Source organism: Eulemur rufifrons, chromosome 16, assembly GCF_041146395.1.
Source record: "Eulemur rufifrons isolate Redbay chromosome 16, OSU_ERuf_1, whole genome shotgun sequence".
Taxonomy (NCBI): Eukaryota; Metazoa; Chordata; class Mammalia; order Primates; family Lemuridae; genus Eulemur; species Eulemur rufifrons.
The window spans coordinates 51,108,225-51,125,352 of NC_090998.1; the positions used below are offsets into that span (position 1 = coordinate 51,108,225).

General features: G+C 38.7%; 1 long non-coding RNA gene across 1 annotated transcript; it reads right to left on the bottom strand.

Moving 5' to 3' along the window:
- Window positions 1-6,045: 6,045 nt before the first annotated feature.
- Window positions 6,046-9,360, bottom strand: LOC138396737 (uncharacterized). The gene is made up of 3 exons (XR_011235721.1): window positions 9,256-9,360; window positions 6,789-6,905; window positions 6,046-6,203 (listed from the first exon to the last, which is right to left on the bottom strand). It is a non-coding gene; the product is annotated as an uncharacterized lncRNA (long non-coding RNA).
- Window positions 9,361-17,128: the final 7,768 nt, after the last annotated feature.

The window sequence follows — 17,128 nt, forward strand, 5'->3', positions numbered from 1 at the left end:
GTTCTTTTGACTTCTTTGACCAAATTTCCTAGATATGGATGTATAAATGCTAATAAAAATAAAATAACAAAAAATACTTTAAAGAATTCAAAGTAGGGCTGGGCACGGTGGCTCACACCTGTAATCCTAGTGCTCTGGGAGGCCGAGGCGGGAGGATCGCTCGAGGTCAGGAGTTCGAGACCAACCTGAGTAAGAGTGAGACCCTGTCTCTACTAAAAAAAAAATAGAAATAAATTAACTGGACAACTAAAAATATATAGAAAAAATTAGCCGGGCATGGTGGCACATGCCTGTAGTCCCAGCTACTTGGGAGGCTGAGGCAGGAGGATTGCTTGAGCCCAGGAGTTTGAGGTTGCTGTGAGCTAGGTTGACACCACAGCACTCTAGCCCGGGCAACAGAGCGAGACTCTGTCTCAAAAAAAAAAAAAAAAAATGAGTTCAAAATGCAATGCGGAGGTACTACCACCCAGCACCTGGCAGAGGGCCTGTCACCAAGTGAAGGTTCGATAATTATCTTTCAAACTGAATAGTTCATGTTACCATAACCATCAACTCCATGATCTAGTGCCCCCTTATTTCTATTGTCTGATCATGAAAAGGTTTTTCTTCGTCTGGAAATATCACAGCTCGTCGCAAGCAGGGTCATATGTGCTGCTAGCACCTAGAACAATGCCTGACTTGGAAGAGACTCTCAGTAAATATGTGCAGACTTAATTGAATGAATTCTTTTTTTTTTTAAACATTTGTCGGTTTATTATAAGAGATATTACAAAGGCTACAGATGAAGAGATGCGTAGGGCAAGGCATGTGGGAAGGGTCAAGGAGCTCCCATGACCTCCCTGGGTGCACCACACTCCAGGAACCTCCCCATGAGCTATGTGGGAGCTCATCTGAACTCTACCCTTTTAGGCTTTTATGGATGCATCATTACATGGGCACGATTGATTAAATCATTGACATTGGTGATCAGTTAACCTTCAGACCCTCTCCCTTCCCCAGAGGCTGGTGGTTGGGATTGAAAGTCCCAACCCTCTAATCCTGCCTTGGTCTTTCCTGGGACCAGCCCCCAACCTGAAGCTACCTAGGTGCTGCCAGGTCATCTCATTAGCAAACAAAAAGACACTTATTTGGGTTTCAAGGATTTTAGGAGTTGTGTGCCAGGAAATGGGGACCAAATACATATTTCACAGTAATACAGTCCACCACCCCCAGTCTTCCACCATGGATCCCTTATGAAAGGATATACAACTCAAAAGGTATTAGCCAATTATTGAAATCCCATTTAATCATTAATAATTAGTCGTCCATTATTATATCATGTGACTGTATCTCTTAGGGCAAGGCCACTCACGTTTGTGGGCTTCCATTCAGTCTTGTCAGGTTCCAAAAGTCCACATGGTCTCAGCAAATATGTAGCTTCACCCTTTCAGGAATCTGGTATAACTGAGCTAAGACAATGTCATCTCTTGTTCAGAGCCTCTTCGGAGGTATTGATGTAATAATATTGGATTTCTTCATTACATAACTCATTTATTCATTTCCTCAACCTCAGCTACTATTCCTTTTTCTTTTCATTTATGCCCAAAACTTTTCCACCTTTGCTAACATAGCAGAAAATCTGAAACTCTTCTATGTAGCCCATTATAAGTATCCTGTGATTCTGTAAACAGGCTTTCCTTATTCTGCTTGGCTCTGAGCATAGTGTTCAAATCAGTTCAAATGCCAAAGCCACCATATTTTTATCTTTGGGAATAAGAAAACTCAGAATTTCCTACATGGCAGAATGGGAAAATGTTACCAAAAAACGTAGTAATGCATTTCACAATCTGTATAAAACACACAAAGTAGATCTACCAAAACTTTGTTCTAATACTTAATTTTTAAGTGAACTATTTTTTAATGCAATAAAGATTACTGGGTTTTAAAACAAAGATTGAGAAGAAGCCTTGTGTAAAACAGAAACTCTATCTACAAATAATTATCCCTTAATTAATCCTGAGAGTTGGGGTAGTATTCCTTTGTTTGTTGGCTTTCTTTTCTTTTTTTTTTTTTTGTATGTAAGTGATTTTCTTAGAGTAGACAGTTTAATACTGGAATCAGCTGTGTCGTATACATGAGAGTCACTTTTCAGATAATTGCCTGTCTATTGGTCCAGGGGCTTTTATCCTCCCACACCTGCCCCCAACCCCACCCATTGCCAGCCTCCGAGTATGCTCATGAGAATTCCTACCGGGGAGCAATGCAAATCAATTGACTAAGTCCAGGTAAGTAAAAATCACATGGGGTTGGTAGTTAAAACCATTGGCCAAAAATATTATGCTCTGATATTTCTCTGTGGATTTCCATGAACCTGGGACCCTAACCCACTGAGCTGGATAATTAAGCGTATGACTATATACATCTTTGCCGATGGTAGAATGATTTCTCCCTCAATCTAATAAAAAGTATATTGCTATATCCTTGATATGCTGAGCATAACAATTTTTTATTTTGGGAGGTTGCATGTTTAGATTTTAACATATTTCTTGTTGTGTTTGTTGTTTAAACAAAATCAAAAAATTACTGCTTATCAATATGGCATTTGTTTAAATTTTTATTTGCCCAGCAAATATTTATCCAGTGCTATGTTAATATTAAAACATTAGAAACACCAGGATAAAAATGCTTAGACATTCCTCTTTTAGACGTTGATTTTAAGTAACAGAAAAAGCTGCCTTTGGAACATAGAATTCAGGGAAATGAAGAAAAGAAGTAACAGAAGGAGTTTAGTGTGGGCTGAGGCCACTTGAGGGCATTTGGGCACTTTTACATTCCATGCTATAAAGTGCTGAAAGTTAAAAAGTTGACCTGTCTTTGAAGTTCAAAAAACAAAAAAAAAGCAGTACGAGTAGAGGAGGTACCTTTTATATCTGCTTCAGAGTTCATTTTGGATTTTTTTTACATCCTTCTGATAATAGATTAGAAAGAGATCGCAGTTGAAATTATTACTAAATAATGAAATTAAGTCTATAGGTTATTAAATATCACCTCCAAGTTACCATAAGTTGAAATACAGAGTTTTAAAAAAAGAAAAGGTATACCATATATACAGTGGGATTATATGAATCTCCAGACCCCCATTTCTGCAAATAGCTGTCTAAATATTCATAAATCTAAGTAACTTCCTACTAGGACATCTCTCAAACAAAGTGTGGCTGAACACAGCTGAAATACCTAAAAACAGGCTTTAGTATCTATCTACTTTGACTGTCTGGAATTTATTAGGAAGCAGAAATGCCACCAAAATGGAAATCACACACAGGGAAAAAATCCCACCATGCTTTTATCCAGCTAGGTTGGAAGTGATGTAATAAACGCACCATAATTTATGTACATAAATGTGTGGGCAACTCATCCAGCGGGTGGCAAGTGCAGAATTCCAGTGGAAAAAAAAGTAGTGTACATCAAAGAAATTTGATCAGCTGCCAAAAACCATTCATCTCTTCATGACCTTTTAAATATATAGATGCCAAATAAAGCTTGTCATTTTATTCCATCCCTCAAAGCAATACATTCTTATTTATGAAGTTATGAGAGAATATAACATTATACTTTATTTGATGTACAACATACAGAGAGTGTATGGCAACCTTGAGAAGATTTCCTTCTTAAAAATGAGGACATTGATAAATCAACAGCCATACACCTCGAGGATAACGGTTTAAGTCTAACCATAGTTCTCAAACTTAATGTGATTGTGATCCTCATTCATCTTTCCACGGTCAGCAACCCACATCACAGAGACCACTGTATGTGATACATCACCAACAGCCAGCTTGTTAACCAAGAGAGACTTCAAATAAAGATAGCATTGAATTCTTTCAGATGTGGAGGCATGACAGAAACCTTCAGAACTAAGGTCGAACACGCTAAGTATCACACCAAAAGAAAACATTTGTGTAGTTGTCCAGAAAACCTAGGAGTTGTCGGCTGTCGTTAGTTACCACAGAACCATAGCACTCCATGTGCTAACACTGTTAAGTGATAAACTTTTGCATTGATGTGGCTTTACCAGAAGCCACTTAGCATGCTTCAAATTCATGGCTTGATAGGTTTCCATGGAGAGCTTCCCTTAAAGATATTTCCTTCTTTGGAGTTCTACAATTCTATATCTTACACACCTCAGGAATAAAACACATGTGTTACTTATGACTGCTTTTGAAAACAATAACCAATATTTCCCACCTTGAAACATTCAACCGAGTCTAGATCAAAATATTTCTGTTTATCTGGACATGAATTGAAGAAGTCTTGCAAATAAGAATTAAAAAATTTACTCAAATAGTGGTAAAGCTATATTATTATCTTTGCCATTGCAACTTCAATAAATATTTATAATGAAGCCTGTGTGCACGAGAAAGAGAAAAAATGGGGGCGGGGAGGAGAGAGAGTGTAGATCATTAGTCAGATCAAGATTTTGCTATCTGAAAACATACAAATGGCCAACAAGCTTATGAAAAAATGCTCAACATCACCAATTATCAGGGAAATGCAAATTAAAACCACAATGAAATATAACTTCATGCCTGTCAGAACAGCTATTATCAAAGAGATAAAAGATAAGAAATGTTGCCGACGACGTGGAGAAAAGGGAACCCTTGTACACTGTTGATGGAAATGTAATTTATTACAGCCATTATGGCAAATAGCGTGGAGGTGCCTCAAAAAGCTAAACACAGGATTAGTACACAATTCAGTAATCTCACTTCTGGGTATATATCCGAAGGAAATATGACAGTATGACAAAGAGATATCTGCACCCCCATGCTCATTGCGGCATTATTCACAACAGCCGGGATGTGGAATCAACCTAAATGTCCATCAACAGATGAATGGATAAGGAAAATATGGTGTGTGTGTGTGTGTGTGTGTGTATATACATACACACTAGAATACTATTCAGCCTTAAACAAGAAGAAAATTCCGTCATTTGCAACAACACAGATGAATCTGGAGGACATTATGCTGAGTGAAATAAGCCAGGCACAGAAAGACGAATGTCACATGATCTCACGTAACATTTGGAATCTAAAACAGCCAAGCTCACAGAAGTAGAGAGTAGACTAGTGGTTGCCAGAGGCTGGTGTGGGCTGAGGGGTGGAATGGGAAATATTGGCCGAAGGGTACAGAGTTTCAGTTAGGCAGGGAGAATACGTTTTCAAGATCTATTGCACAGCGTGGTGACCATAGCCAATAGTAATGTCTTGTTTATTTCCAAATTGTTCAAAGGGTAGATTTTGAATGTCCTCACTACATAAAAATGAAAAGTATGTGAAGTGATGACATGTTAATTAGCTTGGTATGATCACTCCACAACATATCCACATATCAAAACATCACATTGTACCCCATAAATATATATGATTATTATTTCTCAATTCAAAATAAAAATTTGAATTAAAAAAAAAGATTTTTGCCCACTGGGGGTAGTTCTATTGAGTTCTTTGACCAAGTTCCCTAGATGTGGACCTGTAAAGGCTAATAAGATAAAATAACAAAAAGTACTGTGAAGAGTTCAAAGTGCAATGAAGATGTACTGCTGCCCAGCAGTGGAAGAGGACCTATCACAAAGCAGAGAGTCCATAATACTTTTTGAACTGAATAGTCATTGTTACTATAACTGTCACCTCTATAATCTAGTGACCCCCTCCCCCAATGACTATCATCTGATTATGAAAAGTTTTTTCATCATCTGAAAACTTTACAGGTCAGCAAGAGCAGAGTCTTATGTGCTGACATAGACCCGCTCATGGCCACCAGTCCTCATGGCTTTGAAAAATGAATATCCCCATCTTCTCCAAAGTGGTCCAAAGACTAAGACCTTATAAGAAAGTTATGAAGAGAAATAATTCTCCCCTTTTTTGTCCATTTGGAGAACAGACCAGAGTCAGAGTATATAGCCTAATCTCAAGACTCCTAAAACACGTGAATATTGGATCTGTAGAGAGAAGACGAGGTGTCAGAGTTCATGATCATCCTTCCAGGTTCAGCCTGGGCTGCACAATGTTTGCTTTGTAGGTCTGTGTTTTCCAGGAAGCCAAAGGAGAATGAAGCCAACAAAACCAGCGTCACTGACCAATTATTCAGGGCTAGTCCTTGCTCTCTTTCTCTTGGTTAGTGGCTATTTCTGACAGTTCCTAAAACTGAAGCAGCCAATGTCATCACTATGGAAATATAGAATATAAGTGGCACTTCGAGAGGAGCCAGCTGGGGGCCATATATTAACAAGTGCAAGAATGGGAGCAGAAACAGAACACGGAGACCCAGAATGTGCCAAAAGATGGCAAATCACACTCTGGGGTCAAAAACGGATCCGACTGAGAGACAGAGAGAATGGTCTCCTCCACAAAGCCTCCTCCCACAGAACACACCATCCCTCAGACTTATGCCTGTTTTTGACAAAACTGGATGGTTCCTGCCATCCAGGAACACTGGAAGGGTCCCATAAGGAAGGTAAACAATTAAATAGGGCGATTTTTAAGAGGTTTCCACATCCCGAGTGTCCAAAGTGTACAGTCAAAAGTCACACACCAACACCAAACCTTTGTGTGTACCTTGAGGCTACATGGCACCCACAAAAGCCCCCACCCAGATCTGACATTCCGTTCCTCCCTCTAACTCAGCTGTCAGAGAGCCGGATCCTTGGTCGGCTGTGACAAAGCCCATTCATGTCAGTTTGCTGCTGCTCAGGGGATTTTAGTTCCCTTTTTAAATTACATATTTACGTGAACTCTTCTCATGCTCGCCACTCAAAATTAGTAATTTCTCAAGATTCCAAGCTCATAGATCATTGAATTCACATGGTTCAATTACTGAGTAATTCTTAAAATCTTCATTAGTAGAGTGTGACACTTATCTAAAAAAATCTAGAACGGGGGGAAAAAAGACATGAAGGTCATAAACTACTATTGAAACAGAATCATAACTTTGGATGTCAAACAATAGGGCATTGTAAATAATACCCTCCCCGAAAGCTTCTCTCTAATAGCTGCAGCTAAGGAAAACATATGATAACAATAATATGATTTCCATAACCCAACAGTCCTTTCACCACTTGTTCCATGTGGGGATGATATGCAATAGCTCTGCTCTGCATTTTTTGTTAAAAAAGAAATTCTTTCTCACAAATAATAAATTTATAGCCAGGGAATTTCTTTGTGACTCAAGCTTCCATTTCTTTAACTTACTGCTTTTAGGGACATAAATTCTGTTAGCCTCTGTGTGGAAAGTTCGTTAGGGCAAGTTGGGATCAGTGGGAATTGGTAAATGTCTTACAGTTTAAGAGGAAAACATGCAATTCATTTTAGAATCTCTTCAGAGCTCAGCAGCATTCCTGGCCATTTCAACTCAGTATGTGAATTCAAACTACTTCAGTCAATACTAAATTAGGCAATGGTCCACATTAATTCATTATATTTGGGTAAAGAAAGATCAATTGAAAAAAATAACATGGCTTGCGCGAATGTATGTATTATGTCAGCCAGCTGTATATGTATTTCAGAATACCATGCCCTTATTTACATTTTAGAAACTGTTTCGTTCTTTATTTCAGGGTTAAAATCAATTCATTCTTCCAGTGTTTGAATACAAACAGGGCCCATACGATAACAGAGATACTCCACGTATAGAGTTTATTTTACTTAAGCAAACACTTCAGTGATTTAAAAAAAATCAACACTGCCCAGGCAATTAAATATTTTCTCTCAAAAGAAAAGAGTACATAATTATATAAGGAAACCAAACTATTTGAAAAATACCAGAATTGATCTTGTCTATATTTCAATAGTAAGTTAATGGCCCTGAACTTAAACAGTCTAAACTGTTATCTTTTCCCTTTTATTTAGAGACCTTTTCTTTAGAGAACATCTAAGCTACACTATGCAAAGGCTGTTCCCTGTACAACACTGGCCCTAAGCTCACTGTCACCGCGCTGGTGTAGGTTAAGTATAGAAACTTTTATAGTAACCTGACAAGTCATGTTTTTACCTGTTAAATCTAATATTAAATATTACAGACTTGCATTTTGTATGACTTGGGGTGTTTTTAATTTAATAAATTTTTCTAGAAATACATTTTTGCTATATTTTACAAAAGTATCAGTTCATGATAGATGATTGGAAATTTCAAAAGTGGTTAAAAAGGGGTCCTTTGGCACAGATAGTTTGAGAAGCTCTACTCTAAACTACAGAGATCTGGATAGTCAGGTAACTATTTTGTGAATTAAATATACATCACACACACACACAGGCCTTATCTATATAACAGAACAGCCAACTCAGCAGAAACAAAGCTCAAATCTCCGTGAACTCACTTCCTCAGTATCTCCAGATGTGCCACAGCTGAGGATATTGTTCAGAAATAGGAATGGTTTGATTAAATGATTGAAGCAAATGGATTTGTTATGCCTTGGTCCTTTTTCTTCCTTTTTTCCCTTTTTTCTTCCCTTCCTTCCCCCTTCCCTTTTCTCTTCCCTCCCTCCCTTCCTTCTTTTCCTCCTCGCTCCCTTGCTCTCTGTCTTCCTTTTTTTTTTTTTTTTTTTTTTTGAGACAGAGTCTCACTGTGTTGCCCAGGCTAGAGTGCCGTGGCGTCAGCCTAGCTCACAGCAACCTCAGACTCCTCGGCTTAAGTGATCCTCCTGCCTCAGCCTCCCGAGTAGCTGGGACTACAGGCATGCGCCACTATGCCCTGCTAATTTTTTCTATATAGATTTTTAGTTGTCCATATAATTTCTTTCTATTTTTAGTAGAGACGGGGTCTCGCTCTTGCTCAGGCTGGTCTTGAACTCCTGACCTCAAGCGATCCACTCGCCTTGGCCTCCCAGAGTGCTAGGATTACAGGCGTGAGCCACCGCGCCCAGCCTCTGTCTTCCTTTTATCTTCCTTCCCTTCCCTCCCTTCTCCCTTCGTTTCTTCCATTTTTCTTTCCTTCCTCTCTTCTTCCTTGTTTTCTTTTCTGTATGTAGACAGTACCTGTTTCATCTTCTTCTCTCCCTTGAGGAGTTAAACCAAGAGCCCCCATTTGTACACATTAACAAAATGCATCAATAAAACTCACTGAAGTGGAGGAAGGAGAAAAAGAGTTTAGGGATATATGGAGAAACAAAACTATGGCTGGGAAATGCAGGTAGATTAGGATCTAGAGACAAGTATTCACACAAACAAAAGAAACATTCCTTCATGAATTCCCAGGGGACACTTTGGTCTGAATTAAGTCTACCTTTTAGTAATACATTTTAATTCTCTAGGAAAGGGATTTTCAATCTGAGTGTTTGAAGAACTCTTCTCGATTGCTCTCTCATGAAAATCCAAAGGAATTTCTTCTAAAAGTCACAGATGAACATTCCTTTAGCTGCTTGGGGGAAGAGAACTGGCGAAGCCATTTCCCTGTGGCTCCCCTCACCCCAGCTGAACTGTTGCAGAGCTCAGGGCTTTCCTCCGGCCCAAGTCATTTCTCCCAGACTCTGAAATATGGGTGGTTAAAAATAGGACACCAATACAACCACGTTTTCTCCCACCACGCTGCCTCTTTAAATGTACTCAAGACAATGCAGATTTGTTCTGCCTCACCTGTGTCTAATGTTAGACACATGCCCAAGACTCTCTGACAACTTATGTGTTTTATTTCACAATAAAAGAAATGTACTGCCCAAGGTCATGAGAAAACACAAAGAACTGAATCTGTATCCCTTAAGCTTTGTAATTCATCTTTCTTCTTTGTCTGTTGTGAAAACGGAATTCCCTGGGTCGGGGTTTTATGCTACAATTTTGTCTTCTGCCTTTTTCTCTACTCCCCCTCCACTCTCCCCACCACCCCTTACTGCCCCCCGGGGTCTTTGGCTCCAAATCAAAACAGCTTTCAAGTGGCCAGGACCAAGTTCCAAAGCTTCTACGTTTCCTAGAGGTTTTCCTTCTTTCCCAGATTTTTCTAAGCTCCAATCTTTGTAGGAGGGCATGCACCTCCAGGTGGGGTTCTGACTGTAAGTATTGTGCCTGAGCCCCCACCCAACTGCAGAAGTTTATTTGAAGTATGTTACTCTTTGCCTGCTTCTTTACTTGAGGCCCAATAGTCTCACAATGTCATTTTTTCCCCCACTACTGTAAATCAAGGGACAGCTGTCTTTGGACTAAATTCCAAATAGTTGGTCTGGAAATGAACTTCGCAGTGGGTCCCTCCTCCATTCTGGCTGACATTTCCCCATTAATTTCTTTTTCTCTTTCATCCATTCATTGGCTGATGAGTCTATAAATACACCTCATCTGCTTTTACTTTGCTTTTTAAGAATAAGCTAATACCAAACACACTGCCTTAATTACATCCACAGGCAAAGCATAACAAGTTTAAATGTTGTCACAATATAGTTTCAAAACTTGACATTGTTAATTATGCCAGCTGTGATAAAACTGTGAAAGGAAAATCTTAATTTGAATGTGTAAATGAGTAATTCATCTGAAAAGGCATTTTTAACAGTAATGAAGGAGAATACCCAGAAACCTACTAAGCAAAGGAAGGGAGCTGAACAGGAAACTGCTAAGTAGATTGGTAAGGAAGCACGAAAACGTGGCCCCCTTCCTCTTGGTCACAACACCTCTGAAATTGAGCACGTCAGCTTAGACCAGGGAGGACACTGTTTCTCGCTCTGTTCCTGAATGTGCACATTATGAGGTGGCTGCCCATTCATAAGGAACTGACTCCTGGGGGGCACATCAGGTATGACCGCCCAGGATGAATTCTGGTGCATTCCCAGAAGACAATGGGTTTTGGAAAATTCTGCCTTTGTGATGTAGACAAGATTAAAGAAAAGGATAAGGTATCACTCATATGTTCTTAATAGAAAATTACTTCTTTTCAAACGTTTGGTTGTGAGGGTATGGCTGATAAATTTCAGATAACAGTGGCGCATTGGGATAAATTAACATTCTGAATTTTGTAAAGAAATTCTTGTTTTCCTGGGGTATGCTCACATAAAACACATGGGGAAATGAACATTCATTTTTGATTGGGAAATAAAAGTCAGTGGAAAGTTTCTCAGGTATGAAACCATTATAATGCCCAAGTTTTCATGCACAAAGAGCTGCAAGAAAATTGCAGTGAAAGTACATTGAGTCATGTTAGAAAACTGGTAGACATATCAAAAAAGATTTAAGTGGGCCAAAAGAAGAAAAGCCTTAGAGATGGCCAAATGGCTTTCACATTGATGGAGAAGAATAGGAAGAGTGGTGATCAGATGTTTTATTATTTCTATGAGAACAATTCAAAATAAATATGATTGAACTGTAGAAAAATCAATTTTGGCAACTTATAAATTTCATATTCAAGATGGAACCCATCCATCTCTAGAAAAGTTTATTAAAGGAGATTATGGAAGAATCTATTTTCTTTGAAAAGAGGATTCCCCTTCCTTGAAAGAAAAGAAGAAAACCAATGTCTAAGCCAGTAGTATTCTAACTGAGAACCACTGGTCAATATTAAATCAGTGCTAGGCATTTTCACATAAATATCTTTCTGACTCTTTGCAACAACTCCGCAATAGATGTAACTCTGGGAGATACACAGGTAGTCTCCAACTGTGACACGTTCAACTTTCACAGATCATGTGTGGACAGCTATAAACTGCTCACTCTACACCAGAACCACCCTTCTATACATCAGTTAGTGAACAAACTTTCTGAAAGACTTCTTGGAGGCTGCTTGAGCTAAATTCAGTTGGACAGCAACGTTGTCAGGCAAACAATGATAAGGATTCACCAAACCATTTAGTTTCTCCCCTGGGCACATGGGACAATGACTTCTCCCAGTCCTCTTGCATCTAGATGACGTCTTGTGACAATTGATAGCCAATGAAATGTGAGCAGATGTGATGTATGTACTTCTAGTCTTGGTCCTTAAAAAGGCGCATGAGACTCTCCTCATTCTCTCTCTTTGCTCATCAGCTGCTGAGTATAGCAGACCCAGCACAGGCCTGCCAGGGAGGCCCTCATAGGTAGAAGAGCCACAGAGGAAAGATGCTGGGACTCCAACATCTTAAAGACGAACTGTCCAAGCAAGGTCAGCGCCACTGAACTCTTATGTGAGGAAAAAAATCGAACTAAACAACTGAGGTTTGGAAGTTGTTTGTAAAAACAGTAGTAGTTAACAATAACTACCCCCAGCAAATAACTTCTGTGGATAGAGTGATCCAAGCAAAGATCAACATTCGTGCAACTATTTGAATATTTGATTGCTATTTGTCATTATTTTTCTATTAACGTGGTAAAAAATAAATAGAAAAATAAAGGTACAGATACTAGTAAAAGGAGTTAATACAATCCAGAAAAAGATGGAAAGATGAAATTACTAGGTGTGTTAAAAGGAATGTCTTTAGGCCAGGCATAGTGGCTCATGCCTGTAACCCCAACCCTTTGGGAAGCTGAGGCAGGAGGATCCCTTGAGCCTAGGAGTTGGAGATCCGCCTGTGCAACATAGCAAGAAACAAAAATAAATAAATAAATAAATACAATTTTAAAATGACATAGCTGGCATGGTAGTGCATGCCTGTAATGTTAGCTACTTGGGAGGCTAAGGTGGGAGGATCCCTTGAGCCCAGGAGTTCAAGGTTACAGCGAGCCGCGGTGGCATCACTGCACTCTAGGCTGGGTGACAGAGCAAGACTCTGTCTCTAGAATAAATAAATAAATAATGTTTTAAAAGTGATGTCTTTAACCTCAGTCAGATCCTCACTTAAACGGGCTATTTGTTCAATTGCAAAAAGAAATAATAATAAAATTAGAAAATATGTGTGAGATGCTAGAACATAAATCATTCAAATATTGTATCTAAAAAGCACAACTTACATGGAAACAGGATCCTTCACCTCCCTTTGATGTTAAATCCATTGTTTCCCTGTCTTACAATCAACTTGAGGGCATATTTTCAGGATCAGAAGTGCAAAAGTGCTTATTTCCTCATTTTTAAATATGAGAAACTTAAAAATCAGAAAAGTTGAATAACTCCCCCAAAGTCTTGTTAATAAATAATATAATTAAGATTCATTCCAAGATTGGCATCAGCCTAAAGCTTTGTTCTTTTCATTATACCTTACTGCCTCTCATCTCTAAAAATTTGGATGTCTGCCTATCTTTGAAGAAGAAAATATATAAAATGATCGCATAAAAAAATGATCTTACAGCGCCCCCTTTGAGCACTTTGATTCTACGATAAAGATATTCCGATAAATTTGTAATCTTATGAGTGCAGGAGCCTTGTGAAAAATATCCCTTGGCTACCCAGGTGGAAAAGAGACCAAAGAAATGGCTTTGGTCAGCTATGGCATGCTGCCTTTACAAAACAGCATAATCTCTAGGAGGCATCTTTATTAATTTAACGTGGAAAATAAAGTTATAACAAGATTGACGAGTATCTTATAGTTTCACACTCTTCTGTTGGCAGAGAGCTCTGCCCCTGTGCTGGCATTCTGCCCCAACTGGCGGCATCTCAGGAGGGAAGGATTCCCCTCGGCTCTCCACACCCGCCTGTTCTGCTTAACTCAGACCCCCGTAGATGGGTGGTGACAAATACAAAAGGTTTCCTGAGAGAGAACTGGCAAACAGAAAGTTTGAAGACACCCTACCTCTTGAAAAGAAGAAAAAGATAATAATAAAGTATCTGTTAATGTCATAATGGGCCTTAGAAGAACATCATAAGAGCATCCTTTGTCACCATTGCCATTTCAGAGCAAGTATGTATGAGATACTTTCACTGGGAAAATTATTTTTCACGGAATAGCCAACAACTTTGACCTTATGCAGTATTTTGAGAGCCCATTTTTACCATAACTCAGTTCCACAGTCTTTTGGACTCAATAAAATGCATATGCAGTGGTTAGACTTTTGCTTATGGATGATTTCAATGTAAAAATAAGCCTTAATAAAGTTGCCAGCATACAGGTACCTCTGCACCCATAACCACTTCCATGGCTCCAGTTTGGCTGAGGTTTTTGCTTGGTCAATGTTTCCTGTGAGGGTTCCCCTTCCCTCTCAACCATAGTACGGCCCGATGGCCTGCACAGGGGCAGAAGCAACCACTTGGAAAAATTGTTAGGTGACCCTCCAGAATCAATCAGAAGTTGAGGCCATGCATTGTTTGGAGCACTACTGCCACAATCCCAGGCCTCTCTGCTCACATTCCTAAGCTTTGTCCAAAAACGGAAAATGAGAGACAATGATGGATTGAGAGTAGGAAGAAGGGAGGGATCTCGGGGTGAGTATTCACGTCAACACAGTGGAATTCCATGAGCAAAATCTTGCTACATAAATCACTCCTGAAGAGAAAGTTGGCCACCCTGGGAAGTGTGTCAGGGCTTCCAGGCCACAGAGAGTGTGACACTACCGGGAGGTGTATACCCAACAGAAGGTGTAGACCAGTGCTTCTCAAACTTGAATATGCATATGAATCACCTGGTCATCTTGTTAAAATGCAGATTCTGACTTAGTAGTCTGGGGTGATGCCTGAGATACTACCTTTCTGATGAACTTTCAGGTGATGATGCTTTGAGGAGTAAGGGTGTAGAAAATAAGAACGCACTTTCAGAACACTTTCCACTTTCAGAACATACCAGAGGTGAACCCTTGGGCTTCAGTGTTTTTATCAGTGAAATGGAGATTGTTTACGTCGCGTGTTAGAGCTGTTCATGTTGGGTTATTGTGAGCACTAAATAACATAATGTCATTTATCTGGCACATAATAAGGACTCAATACATTGACTACCGTATTTTTACTGCTTTGGGCAGTGGGGCAGCTTCCAAAAACTGATGCCGTTTGTCAATTTGATTATTTAATGGTAAGACTAAGGTGTGCAGGATGAGGTGAAGTACGGTGGGGCAGGTGGAGGAGGTGAGAAGAGAAGCAAATGTGGGAGGAATAAAAAGAGAGATCCCCACCTATACTTTCATTCATGCTCAGATAGAAACTTGCCCACTGACAGATGCTTCTTGGAAATTACATCGGGAAAGGTACTTCCTGGAGAAGATGAGGGTCAGGCACTGTGGTTTCTTTTTTTATTACAAAAAATAAAGGCATGGAAGTGAGACTGCAGCTACCCAAATACTGCATTGCTTTAACCCTCATATTTCTGATTCTCACAGAACATTTCCACCATAAGGAGAGCATAAACTTTTCAACTGAATAAAAGAATGTAAACCAAATAATTTTGATACATACTCAGAGTACTCCATCCAAATTTTAGTCAAGTGCTTTGCTCCTAAACCTTTTCCTAGTTCCCTGAGAGGCAGATAGTATGACCTCACTTGTGAAAATAATACATGAAAATGACTCCCACTTTAATAGGCATTGTTGAGTGCTTACTATGCCTGCTGTATACTAGTCATATGGGATATAAAAATAAATAAGATATATGGCTCTTGCCCATGAACAGTTCTAACTTAGTTGGGAAGACATATATTGGAACAAAATGTTGGAATACAAGTATAACAGAGATACTCACTGAGTATTATGAGGCCCCAAGGGTAGAATACCTAAAAGAGTAATTGCACCCTAGTGGCCCAAAGGTTAAAAACAACTCATAGGTATGGTATATATTGGGACCTTGGCTATTGGATGATTTAAATTAGTTGCTAACACCTAAATAAAGAAAGAGTTGGGCTCAAGTCCCTCCCAGCAACAATCACCTGAAGTTGAATAACGGATACTTTCTTTAAATGAGGCATACATTCTCCAGTTTATTACTGTCCCCCCTATTTTTTACAAGTGTACCTGTGTACACTTTACTCATTTACCTTATCAATCTAAATCTATATAGGGAATGCAATTTGTCATTCCTGACCTAACAACAGGTGATACAGAAGCATAGAATTTCTTCTTGGAAGGATAGATAGATGTGAGAAAAAATGAAAAACAAGGGGAAAAATATATTTTTTATATTGACCCACATATTTACCATTTAGAGTGCTCTTTATCCTTTTCTGTAGGTCAAAATTCCCACCCAGTATCATTTTCCTTCATCTAATAGAACTTCTGCTTTTCATTTCTTATAATAAAGATCGCTTGCTTTTTATTGACCTGTTTTTTTGTTTGTTTGTTTTTTTGCCTTTATCTTTGACAAATATCCCCACTAGATATAAAATTCTAGGTTGGCATTTTTTTGGGTTTTGTGGTTTGTTTGTTTTTTTTCTCAGCACTTAAAGATGACCTTCCATTGGATTTAGGCCTGTGTGGTTTATGGTGAGATGTCTGCTGTAATTCTCATGTTTACTCCTCTCTACCTAATGTGTCTTTTTCCCTCTGGCTGTTATGTAGATTTTCTCTTAGGCATTGATTTCAGAAATTTAATTATGATGTGTCTTGGTGTGATTTTCTTTATGATACTTCTGTTTAGAGTTTATTGAACTTCTTGGATCTGTGAGTTTACATTTTTCACAAAATTTGTATGATTTTCAGCCACTACTTCTTCAAGTAGTGTTTCTGTTTCCCACACGCCACATTTCTAGGACTCCAATTACACATATGTTGCATGGTTTAAGAAGGTGCCAGAGTTCACTGGGGCTCTGTGTGTGTATTTGTATGTTTGCTTTTGGTTTTGCTTTTAATCTTTTTAACCTGTGCCTGATTTTGGAGAATTTATATTGCCACATCTTCAGGTCTGGAGACCTTTTCTTCCACATCGTGTAATATGTTGATAATCCTACCTAGCCTATATTTTATTTCATGTATTTTCATCTTTATATATTTTACTTGGGTCTTTTTATATATTTTATTTAATATTCATCATGGGTTTTTTTCTTTTTTTTTTTTCTTCTGTTCATGTTCTCTTTTACAACCTTAAACGTAAGGATAAACTTTTTTAAGGTCCTTGTCTACTAATTCCATTATCTTGATATGTTTCTATTGATTAACTTTTCTCTTGTTATAAATCATATTTTGCACTTCCTGGTATGTCTAATAATTACTTTTTGAATTGCAGACATTATGAATTTTATTGTCGGGTGCTGGATTTTATTGTTTTCCTTTAAAGAATGTTGGATTTTGTGGTAGATCAATTTGATTCATGAGAGTCTTGCTTTTAAGCTTTGCATGGTGGCTCCAGAGAAGCTTTTAT